The following is a 12,324-nucleotide window of genomic DNA, read 5'->3' as shown; positions in this document are numbered from 1 at the left end:
GGATTAAATGATACACAAAGGAATGGACTTGCTCTGAAAATCTAATCAACTGAGGCTTTGTTTCATGTAGAAAGTGAATAGATATTTATTTACTGGCATTAAAAATTATAAATATTTGAACTCTAATCTAGTAGTTTTGCATTTCTCTATTCTTTCTGCTGTACTATGTCTAAGGAAAGACTTTGGCCACAAACTATTGTCAAGATTAGAAATCCTTAGACAATGGAAGAAAAAAAAAATTAATTAAAGAAGAAAAAAGTTGAATTATATGGTGAACTCTTGGGGAAATATTAGTAGAGATGGTAAGTTTCTTGTTATTTGGGAAGTAGTGTTTTGGGGTTTTTTTTATTGAACTTAGACCCATAATAAAAATCCAATTTGTTTTCTATTATTACCGTAATACATGTTCTGAGGCAACATTTTACTGGGGGCTAAAAATAAGGCAACAGCCTTAAATAGTATCTGTGTAGTTCAATTTCCTTTCACTTTGTAGGAATTTTACTATCCTTTTCAATGACACTTTCAAAATTTCCTTCTCACTAACTATTGATCAAAACATAATGTCATATTTTAGTTTGCATTATATTTAGGAAAGAAATTTCTTATTGAGGCATCAGGAGAGTGCATTTTAAAAGCATTATATTTAGTACCATGTATCAGCTGATGTGAATAACTAAAAAGTCAATGATTCAATAGTGTGGGAAAGCTGATTTTTGCAGGAGAGATTCTCAAAATTCATGGAGAAAAGAGAGAGAACAAAATTAGAGTACAAGTATCTCATTGGACATGAGAAACAAGAAGGAATTATAAATATATGGGTACATATGCTGATGGGTGGATGTGGTCTCGGGTGCCTGTGAAAATTATCTTCTGATTGTTTACATTTTCCTAACAGAAGGCATGTTCTTTAGCTATGAGTGACTATGCCAGAGAGAAATGGAAATTGAGGAGAAAGAAGAAAGTACAAAATAGTTGAATATTGTTTCTGAATCAAGAGGTTATGATAAAATTCCCCAGCAACATTAAGGACCCACATCATGAATTTAGAACCCACTCACCATGGTTATATATTTTACCATTTAAGAGAGAACACAGGAGTAATGCAGGTAGAGGTGTGGAGTGGGACGAAGAGGAACTCACAAGATTTGAGGACAGAAGAAGACTAATGTGGCTACATAGGAAAACACAGGCTCCATGTCCCCCACCAAGACCAATGATTAAACAGCTATCCATGAATAAAAACAGCTCTGGGAGAGCTTTAGAGTCCACTTATGAAATTTTAGCAACACACTGAAATAAAAAGGCTCAGAGATGAAAACATGTGCACCAAAAACTTGTACACAAGTGTTCGTAGCAGTATTATTCATAATACCCAAAGCAATCCTGAGGCAAAAATAACACAGCAGGAGACATCACACTTCCTCATTTCAAACTATAGTACAAAGCCATAATAAGCAAAGCAGTATAGCACTGGCATAAAAGATAGATACACAGACCAATGAAACAAAATTTACCACTCAGAAGTAAACCCTCACATATATGGTCAACTAATATTTGACAAGGGAGTCCAGGATATTCAATGGGGAAACAGTAGTTTCTTCAATTGATAGTTTTGGGAAAACTGGATAACCACATGCAGAAGACTAAAAGGGACCACCTATCTTACAACACTCACAGAAATTACCTTGAAATAGATTAAATACTTACACATAAGACCTGAAACGCTAAAACTTGTGGAAGAAAACATAGGGGGAAATATCCTTGACATTCATCTTGGCAACAGCTTTCTGGATATGATACCAAAAGCACAGGCAACAAAAGTAAAAACAAAAACCAAAAACAAGGACTGCATCAACTCAATAGCTTTTGCATTTCATTTACTGAGAGGCTATCTAGAAATATCACATTGTGATTATGGATGGTCAATTCATCATTGTAATCTTTACATATTCTTTTAAATATTCTGCACTAATGTTACTAATCACATACAAGTTTAGACATTTATAATAATAATAAAAAAAAAACAATGAGAGTAGACTTCCAGTTTCAGCATCCACATATAAAGGGTGCAATCATCATCACCTCCATCTTTACAACAAAGAAATGCTTAACAAACTGAAAATCCTGGGCCTGTTGGAGAATTGGGGTCACAGGGCTAACTTCCAATCTGAAATATGGAAAGACAAACTCATCCAGAGAAATGTAGTTGAGATCTGCTTACCTAGAGTAGATGCTAATGGAGCCATTAACTGGTAGGAATGCAAAGGATAATTTTGATAAATTGAGAGTGAGCAACTCCTGGGGGTTGCAGTCATAGGCAGGCTACTACACTTGTGTTGCCTGTACCTTCTGGTACTCTACCAGTATCTCCTGGTGAAGATCTGGGAAAATTGTTCTGGTATCTCTGGCAGAGGGAAGGAAGCACAATCACTGTGAAATATATTCAGAATCTTCTTCAAAAAAAATGGCCTAAACTCCAGGTTTTTTTTCAAAGCCTTATTCCACCTGGAAAAATGATATCCCTTTCCTTGAGACTCTTCCAGCCTTCCTTCCTCATCTAGGGGAGAAAAATATCAGAGTCAACAGAGGTCAAGGATTCAAGAAAATAGATTGGGAATACAGGAAATTAATTTGGGGGGTGGAGAAGAAGATACACCATTGGAGACTTGTGAGTGAAATTCACTGGGGATACAGACCCATAAAAAGATTGATATTTAATAGAAATATCATAGAATGTTCCCAATACCCCCCACCTTACTACCACCAAGAGGACTCCAGTATAATGACAGTGGATTATGGTTAAAAGAGTTGCAAGATAACTATTTCTTTTTAATGACGGGTATTTAGGAAATTCCAAGGCCAAAAGGAGATTCCCCACCACCCTCCCCAAAAAGCCCTAAAACTAGAAGATTTTGAATCTTTTGACTTCTACTATACACATTAAACATAGCGTATTCAGATAAACATAAATTTTTATATTGTATACCTATGTATCTCAGTTCTTAATACCTGATCCATGATGTTTGAGTTTCAGGGAAAAAAAAAAAAAGACACTTGCAGTGGTAAGAAAAATTGGTGTAGAGAGGCAAAGCAATCATAAAATCAGATTCAACATGAAGCAGATATTGAACTTATCAAACAGGTGAGTTAAAATAACTAAGACTTTTATGTTAAGGATCTCAATGGGAAAAGTAGACAGTATGCAAATATAGAGTGGTAATGTAAGCAGAAATGTGGAAATTTGGGGAAAGATCTAAAAAGAAATCCTAGGAATCACATACAGTGTAACAGAAATGAAGAAAGCTTTTGATGGGTTCTTCAGTAAATTTGCCATGGCTGAGGAAAAAAAAAAAATCATTGAGCTTGACTCATAATAAACATTTTCAAACTGAACTGCAAAAAGAAAAAAAAAGATACAAAAAAATCCCAAGATCGGAACAATATGAAATGTGGAACATGTACCTAGCTGGAATATCAGAAGGAAAAGAGACACCAGAAAAGAGAAACATGTGAGGTGAGAATAGCCAGACACTTGCCCAAAGAAGACACTAAACTTAAATGTAAAACGTAAAAACTATAAAATTGTTAGAAATAAGCATAAAAGAAAATGCTCAGGATCTAGGGCTAGGCAAAGCATCCATATACATGAAACCAAAAGTATGATCCATAAAAGAAAAATTGGCAGATAGACTTCATCGAAATTAAAACTGTTTCTCTGTGAAAGACCCTGTTATAAAGAATCAAAAATTGATGTGGAATGGGAAAGAAGTACTTGCAAACCATATATCTGATGAGGTATCTGGAATATGTTTTAAAAATTCTCAGAACTCAGCCATAATAAAACAAGCTTTCTAGTCAGAAATTGGGTAAAAGACATCAATAGACATTGCACCAAAAAAGATATTTAAATGGCAAACAAGCGAAAAAGATGTTTAACATTGTAAATCATCAGGAAAGGCAAATTACCATAAATTATTCAAAATTAATTTTATTCATTTGTAATGATTTATAACAGTGTTCTTTATATCTGCCAATCTTTCTTTTTTGAGGTTTTCATTAATTTGTCACTGGAAATCTTTGGAATATAGTTTTCAGTGAGAAGAGCACTCAGAACTACAAAGGGCGGTCTTTTCTTCTCTAATTGAGATGGCCTTGTTCTTTGAACGCATACTTCAGGATGAAGAACTAAGGGGCACAATAAGTTTCAGGAAAAGTAAAAATGGACAATACCTTGGGTAATGGCTTTTAGTTGAGACTTCAGGCCCAAGAGATGAAAGTGTCCAAGATTATTATATTTAATCCACCTCAACTCAATAGAAAGAGGAAAGCAGACTGAAGGTGTAAGTCTAGCTATGAATTAAGTTTGCACATACAGCTGGCCTTTATTATGTCTTATATTCATCATGGACATTTTCACTTCTTGGGCTTGAAGTTTCAATTCAAATCCATTATTAAAGGAGTATCTTAGATGCTTCACTTTCCCTGAACCCAGCCAATATTAAGAAAGTCAGCATCTGGAAGTGTTCAATCATATCACTTTTTATAAGTCACTGCTTCCATATTTCTTCCTTCTTCCTACCACTCACAATTGCTATTTGCTTTTCCCCTCCAACCTGATAGACATGCCATTTATATCCTCCCCTCTGATCCTTCCCATAAAAGCCTCCATCCAGGAAAGCTTCCCACAGTGTGAAAAGAAAATATTATAGAAGCATAAAGCATAAGAAACAACATAAATATGGTATTTTTGTATCTTGGATGCAAGGATGACACTAAAAGTGAAATGTCTAAGATATCAGTGGGGTGGTGCTTTTTCTTATAGAGAAACTACACCAAGGGGACCTTCAACTGTTCATATTCATCAAATCTTTATTTATTTTATTCAGTACATGTTTATTGAGCGTGAACCTCATGCCAAATACGGGAATCCAACCTTAAACAAGAGAAACAAAGGCATCAACTTCATGAAACATACTGTAGTAGAGGAGACAAATAATAAATGGAGACAGGAAAATTAACAAATCAAGTAGATATGAGATATAGTGACAATTGCTACAAGAAAAAGTAAAGCACAGTAGGTTAGTGTGCTGTTTTAGATAGCTTGGCCCGAGAAGGTCTCTCTGAAGAAAATAACTTTTGATAGCAGATATAACTGAATTGAATGGCCACTGAGACTATCTGAGATAAGGGTACATCAGGCAGAAAAAAATAGCAACCTTGAGCATTCTAGGTAACATGACTAGTATCCTTCAAGAACAGCAAGAAGATGCCAAGGCTGATTGAATTGTGTGTGTTGGGGGGGTGCGAAACTGGGGGGGGGGAGGATAAGAAAGGGATAATATTAGAAGATACTGGAAAGGTAGTTTGAAATATGTCATAATTGGGAGTTAAAATTTTATTCTAACAGGGATTTTTGTAAGTTTTTGAACTGGAGATTTTTTTTTAAAAAGATTTAAAAAAAATAAATAAAACAATTTCTCTGGCTGCTGTGAAGATGTGGTGTGTTCTTATTTATAAAGCCAGAACGTTCTAGAGGCATCTCCATGACATGGGAGGACACTGTCAATTGATAAATGGAAGTTGTATACAGTACCCCAGAAAGAGATCTGAACAGGAGTAAGAGGACCTGATTAGTGGGACAGGACAATTGAACTCTTCCAAATGTAACTCATAAATTCTAGTCACTGCATGGTGATCAATATCTCTTGCCACTTTAATATTTCAGTTTATTTTAAAATCTTTATTCTAGTAATGTGAATAGAAATAATTTGCAGAATAGCCTAATATATTTGATGAAAGAACTAAATTGCCTGTACTTTTCCTAATTGCATTTCTCGTTCTACCTTACTTTGCCATTTCAAAATAAATTCTTTTTGTCAAATTAGATAATTTCCTCATCATATTAGAATAACTTTTTCTAAACCTAATGGTTTTTAATGCTCTTTTCAAAAAATATTCACTTTGCTACATTTTATTAATAGATATTTTATAAATTCTCCATTACAATCTAATTGTGCAAAAGGCTCTTGCCTACTTTTCTTATTAAAGCTGGGTTTTAAAATGTTAAAATTCAATATGTTAGCATTTAAAAATAATTATTAATTTCATGCCTACTTGCCTTGTACATGTTTTACTCCTGAAATATTTGTATAGCTCCTTTCTATTCTTTTAATTCATTGGATAGCATTAAATTCTTTTTTACTGGTCTCATATTTATTTGCGAATCTCGAGGATTGTCTTGCATCTTAGCTTTTCAACCCTGATCCACAGTCATCCCCCTTTTTAATATTAAGTTTTCAGAAGATTATTGTTTCGAGATACCAAAAAATGTACCTTCTTTTTCTAAATCTTACATATGAGGAATGTGCATGTCATGCCATAATTATGTGAACATGATAGGTTCTCTGTCTTTATTCTCAGAAGTATTGGTTAATATCTCCAGTAAGAACCAAATTATCTCTTAGTTTTCTAATTTCTTTAGAAGGTTTCCTGATATTTCAAACAATTTAATAACAGGAAGTAATTTGAAAATTACTGATTTACATAAAGTCATTTTTAAAAAATATTTTATTATTTATTTGACACAGAGAGAGAGATCACAAGTAGGCAGAGAGGCAGGCAGAGAGATGGGGGGAAGCAGGCTCCCTGCTGAGCAGAGAGCCCGATGCGGGACTTGATCCCAGGACCCTGAGATCATGACCTGAGCTGAAGGCAGAGGCTTCACCCACTGAGCCACCCAGGTGCCCCTGATTTACATAAAGTCATTTTTTCCATCAGCTGAGCATAGTCATCAATTCTTTGTTTAGTTCACTCAATATATATTTATTGAGCACATACCTCACACTAAACATGGGAATCCAGCCTTCAATAAGACAAATAAAGGCACCAACTTTATGAAACATATACTGTAGTTGAGGAGAAAGATAAAAAATGGATACAGAAAAATTAACAAATAAGCAAATAAACGAAGTAGATATAGATACAGTTATGTATAGATATATACATAGATAAGTGACAATTGTTAGATGTATCTATTTCTTTTTTTTAAGATTTTATTTATTTATTTGACAGAGAGAGAGATCACAAGTAGGCAGAGAGGCAGGCAGAGAGAGAGGAGGAAGCAGGCTCCCTGCCGAGCAGAGAGCCCGATTCGGGGCTCCATCCCAGGACTCTGAGATCATGACCTGAGCCGAAGGCAGAGGCTTTAACCCACAGAGCCACCCAGGCACCCCTACATGTATCTATTTCTGATTCATCTTTCAATGATGCTCTAAGCACCCTGTTTTGTCCCTCACTATCAGACAATGTAATATACTTTATATAAATACTCTGATATCAATAAAATAATTATTATAGTTATATATAACTTAAATACATATTATAATGTTTTTATAGGATTGGAAAAGACTTAAAGGTCCTCCAAGTCATTCTCCATACAATGGAGATCCTCTTCCTAAATCCCTCTAGCCTCATCTTTCACTGTGATACCCTTTTACTTTTTCTCCATTTTTCCATATTACTGCCAGTAAATCTTTCAAATGCAGACACCACTGGACAGCATTCTTTGCATTTTGCTGATCTTGGTTTCTCCTGCCTCATATGTTTCTACATTTTTCAGGCCCAAGTTTTGTAATTTTATCTCTACAAATTTACCTTCTTTTCTATGTTCCATACCCCAAAAGATAGAATATTCTCATGGAAGAACTATTTGATATGATTATTGTCAGAGACAAACTCTGAGCTCTTTAAATCAGTGGTGAAAGCCAGGTAGACTTTTCCAGTAGTTGAATGTTGAATAGTGTGTTTCTGCTACTCTATATCCAAACCAGGGACTTCAAAGGAAGGGAGAAAACTGGCAGAGATCACTATGATAGATATGCCTTTGACAGAGCTCTCCAACTTATGGATGGCAGGGGAGAGGTGCGGTGTGGCAGGCTGGAATAAGGGAAAAACATATGTATAGTTGTCCCATTGTCAAGTATGTTTTTCCATTGAACTATTTAGACTGAGTTTTCTAAATGGGTAAAGTTTTAGTTTCTACTCTGCACTTTTTGGTGATTGTAATGTGAGTTCATTTAATAGACAACTAGGCAAAATGATTTTTTGGGGAGGAATGCAGCCTTAAGGCAATTGGACTATAATAAATCTATTAAAGTATTCTGTTATTAGAGATGTACTTGTAGTTGAAATTTTAAATAAGTAAATCAATATCTAAGAGACATTTGCCACAACATTCACAAGTCTTTGATTTTGGATTTTGACCCATGTAATGTCCAATGCATCTATTGACCAAGTACACATTTGTAGGAAAAACAACTTATTATGTGAAACATACCTTGTATTTTCTGAAAAATACTGACAGCAAAAATTAAAGTAAATCCTGGTTGGGGTGATAGTGTCTTAAACTTCGCTGATACCAGCTATACCTCAAAGCTAAGAGAGGGGCGCCTGGGTGGCTCAGTCATTGGGCGTCTGCCTTCAGTTCAGGTCATGATCTCTGGGTCCTGGGTTCCAGCCCTGCATCAAGCTCTCTGCTCAGTGGGAAGCCTGTTTCCCCTCTCCCACTCCCCCTGCTTGTGTTCCCCCTCTTGCTGTGTCTCTCTCTGTCAAATAAAAAAATAAAATCTTAAAAGAAAAATAAGCTAAGAGAAAAAAGGGTCAATTTTTATTTCCCTGTAATAGCATACTAATGTTTAAGAAATAGTCAGATTGTGTACAGACCAGTAAATTTGCATCAAGAGCCACTTTTGTTGTTATGTGAAAATATCAGTGGTAGGTTAGACCATTGCTTTTCAAGAAATCGATATGACAAGGTTTTTTTTGGTGATTATTTGAAAATCAATAGAAATACAAATGTATTCAGGCTTAAATGAAGACACTAACTAACCCTGCGGTGTTTGTAAGAGTTTGCATTTCTAGTCTAACCAAAACTATTCTAATACATTTAATTCTTGGAGGAAAAAAATGCCTTGCTGAGCAGCAGAGGGGCAGAATTATTTCCAAACTGCTACCAGCAATGACATTTAAACATCACTACCTAAATTGCTTATTCTCAGAAACTGCTGTCCACATCTGCAGTCTCAAGTCATTCATTTAGATGTAATATAAATTACAGCCAAATATTTTAACAAAAAATGTTTTAGTATAGTTTTATTTAAAAATATTTTCTCATAGAGCAGCCTATCACGGGGACAAAAATCATATTTGAGAAGAATCTTGACTTCTCCTCCATTTTTTTAACAGTATGACTAGCATTTATAATTAATAAATTCTACAATGTCTGTCTCATGCCACTCTAAATGGAATCTGTTAATTACTGTTATTATATTTTCTTGCAATTTCATGTGTGTAATTAAAATGTCTTATTATAAAACCTTAATAAAGAAAAGAACTCCTATTTGAGATGACCAGGTTTCATTGAAGTGTTTCTTGGCCAAGTTCATATTATTACCATCTTGGCCATCATCTCTCAAGGAAGATAATGGGCTTTTTGTGTATGCAGTAGTCTTCTATATCTCAGCTTAGCATTGTTATAACAGTTTTTAAGAGATCAGTAGTGGACATTTTAATACCACCACCTAAGTCTGAGACATTATTTTTTCATTTGAGACCTTTTTTTTTCATTTATAAGATATTCCTTAATTCTTTTTTAATACAATTACTATTTAGTTTAAAAACTAAGGAAATGGATAAAGGGAAAGAAGACATACAGATGGCCAACATATGAAGACTCTGAATATCACTAATCATCAGAGAAAGGCAAATCAAAGCCACAATGAGATACTACCTTACACTAGCCAGGATGGCTAATGTCAAAAACGTAATAAATAAGAGGTGTTGGTTCCCCCTCTCTCTCTCTGCTTGCCTCTCTGCCTACTTGTGATCTCTGTCTGTCAAATAAATAAATAAATAAATAAATCTTTAAAAAAAAAAAAAGAAGTGTTTGCAAGGATGTGGAGAAAAAGGAACCCTCAGGTACCATTGGTAGGAATGGTGCAACCACTATGAAAGCAGTATGGTGAGTTCTCAAAAAATTAAAAATAGGAAAACCATAGGATCCGATAATTCCATTATGGGGTATTTACCCAAAGAAAGTTAAAACACTAATTTGAAAAGATATAAGCACCCCATATGTTTATTGCGGCATTGTTTATGTTAGTCAAGGTATGGAAGTAACCCAACTGCTCATTGATAGATGAATGGATAAAGAAGATATGATATATATATATGACATAATATTACTCAACCATACAAAAAGCACGAGATCTTCCCATTTTTGACAACATGGATGGACCGAGAGGGTATTATCTTAAGTGAAATAAGTCAGATAGAAAAAGACAAATACTGTATGATTTTACTTATATGTGGAATCTAAAAAACAAAGCCACTGAACAAGGCAATGAACAAACAAAAACAGAAACAGACCCATAAATACAGAGAAAAAAATTATGGTTGCCAGAGGCGAGGAAGGTCAGGGGATGGACAAACTGGGTGAAAGGGAGTAGGAAGTAAGGCTTCTAGTTATGGGCAGAATAACTCCCGGGGATAAAAGGTACAGCATATAGAATATAGTCAATGATATCATAATAGTGTTGTATGGTGACAGATGATTGCTACACTTGTCAGCATAGCATAATGTGTAGAATTGTGGACTCACTATCTTGTACACCTGGAATTAATTTAATATTGTGTGTTAATGATACTTCAGTTAAAAAAGAAAATGAAGACAGAGACATTGAGTTTTCCTTATAGTGATTGTTGATTAATGTTTTTAAGATAGTTGAAATTTAAGTGTGTTTTACATGATCTATTTTCACTAAATTTTTCACCCAAAGGTAGTGTCTTAAAAACAGAAAAAATTAAATTTTTAGATTCATTTTTATATCCGTATGTCCAGTTCTGTTTGATAGTACTTGATAGTAGTACCCTCTATAAAATCAGTATCTATTAATTTAGAAGTAGTATAAATAAACATAGTGAAAGCTAGTCACCCATGTAATTCTTAATGATCTAATCTGTCAAACCCTATGTTGTAAATATTGTGGTCAAACTAGAAAACACCACAAACTTTATGACTTGATTTATTATTCTATGGGTTTTCTGTTACTTAGGTTATTCTATCACTAAAGGAAAAATTTTTACCTGCTCCAAAATACAAAGTCAAATTAACATAAAAATTTCCAATATAATTTGCTGCAAGCACATTTAAAAATAAGCTTTCGGTTCTGAATTCCTTATTCTTATTAAGACTCAGGTACCCAGTGATGACCCCACAGCACAAACTCTTTAGTTTTCTTTGATAAAATAGGCTGGAAGCATTGGCCTATTGTCTTACAATAAATTCTGTAACTAGGAAAACATTAGTTCCCACTCCTGAGAGAAAATCCTTTATTATAGGAGGAGACTTCAGGAAAGGAAAATATATCTACTATTTGGAGTCAGAGGACCTGAGCTCAAATCTTGATTCTGTAATTTGCTCAGTATATAAACACTAGCAAATCACTTCACCTATCTGAGCATTGGTTTCTATATTTATAAAGAGGAAATGGGGACGCTTGTGTGGCTCAGTTGGTTAAGCTGCTGCCTTCCGCTCAGGTCATGATCCGAGGCTCCTGGGATCAAGTCCCGCATCAGGCTCCTTGCTTGGCAGGGAACCTGCTTCTCTCACTGCCTCTGCCTGCCACTCTGCCTACTTGTGTGTACTCTCTCTCTCTGACAAATAAATACAACCTTTAAAAAATAAATAAAGAGGAGATGATAATAATGATAATAGTAAAATAATAATAAAAGTAATGCTTATTCTACAAAACTATTGAAAAGCAAACATGAGATAATGGGTGTCAAAAGCATTTTTATTATTATATGATGTATTATGACTATAATGAACCATAATGATTTTTGACATTTATGTGTAATAAGGAGTATATAGACAATGTAATAGAAGTTATAAACTAGAATTGCTGAGATCTGATCACATTTTAAGTCTTTATTTAAAGGCTCTTCCTCTTCTCTTCCTTTATATTTTTCCATTTTCAGTGGTGGCTTTTCCTTTCATTTATGTGACAGCATCATTATCTTTTTCTGTCAGGCTTGTCATCTCAAAAGTACAGAGCTCAGACTATGAAACTACTATAAGTGGAGGCAAAGAAATGATACTTGGAAAGAGTTTGGGTCAAGAAACACAGACTATGGGGCACCTCGGTGGCTCAGTGGGTTAAGCCTCTGCCTTTGGCTCAGGTCATGGTCTCAGGGTCCAGGGATCGAGTCCAGCATCAAGCTCTCTCCTTGGCAGGGAGACTGCTTTACTCTCTCTCTCTGTCTGGC

This window comes from Lontra canadensis, unplaced genomic scaffold (assembly GCF_010015895.1).
Source record: "Lontra canadensis isolate GAN:19392208 unplaced genomic scaffold, GSC_riverotter_1.0 scaffold3, whole genome shotgun sequence".
NCBI lineage: Eukaryota > Metazoa > Chordata > Mammalia > Carnivora > Mustelidae > Lontra > Lontra canadensis.
Note: the sequence above shows the minus strand (reverse complement) of the source record.